Source organism: Gadus morhua, chromosome 3, assembly GCF_902167405.1.
Source record: "Gadus morhua chromosome 3, gadMor3.0, whole genome shotgun sequence".
NCBI classification, from domain to species: Eukaryota; Metazoa; Chordata; class Actinopteri; order Gadiformes; family Gadidae; genus Gadus; species Gadus morhua.
Genome location: NC_044050.1, coordinates 2,401,404 through 2,401,849, shown reverse-complemented (window position 1 = coordinate 2,401,849; position 446 = coordinate 2,401,404). Strand labels below are relative to the sequence as shown.

General features: G+C 46.2%; 1 protein-coding gene across 1 annotated transcript in view; it reads right to left on the bottom strand.

Annotated features, from left to right (window-relative positions):
* The window catches only part of LOC115540238 (syntaxin-3), a 14,895-nt gene extending 14,852 nt beyond the window's left edge, over nt 1–43 (bottom strand). The window contains exon 1 of the mRNA XM_030351365.1: nt 1–43. This exon is cut by the window's left edge and continues 331 nt beyond it. The gene's annotated coding sequence lies outside the window, so the exon portion shown is untranslated.
* Between the last annotated feature and the right edge of the window lie 403 nt (nt 44–446).

Below are 446 nucleotides of genomic sequence, written 5' to 3'. Positions count from 1 at the left end.
CTACTAAGCCTCTCTCCTCTAAGAACAGATTAAGACAACCGTCGTCCACATGGTGTGTGTGTCTGAGGGTGTGTGTGTCTGAGGGTGTGTGTGTGTGTATGTGTGTGTGAGCGTGTCTGTGGGTGCATGTGGGGGGGAGGGGGAGGGGGTGGATGGGGGGCACCACAGATCCTTCTTCCTTCTTATTAATCTCATGCATGCTCAAAGGCGGTGACAATTCGTCATTGTTATCTTATGTTAACACTAACATGTCCCTCTGTGCAGAGGCTGCTACGATACTCCAAGGGCCATCAATAGACAGACAGACGGATTAATTGACATGAAAGTACTTGTTGACTGTTATTCCATTTCACAGGACAATCAGCAACCCATAATAAAAAAAAAAAAATGCGTGTCAACATCAATATCATATCGTCCAATGCCTGTGCTACAATCAGCGACGAGAA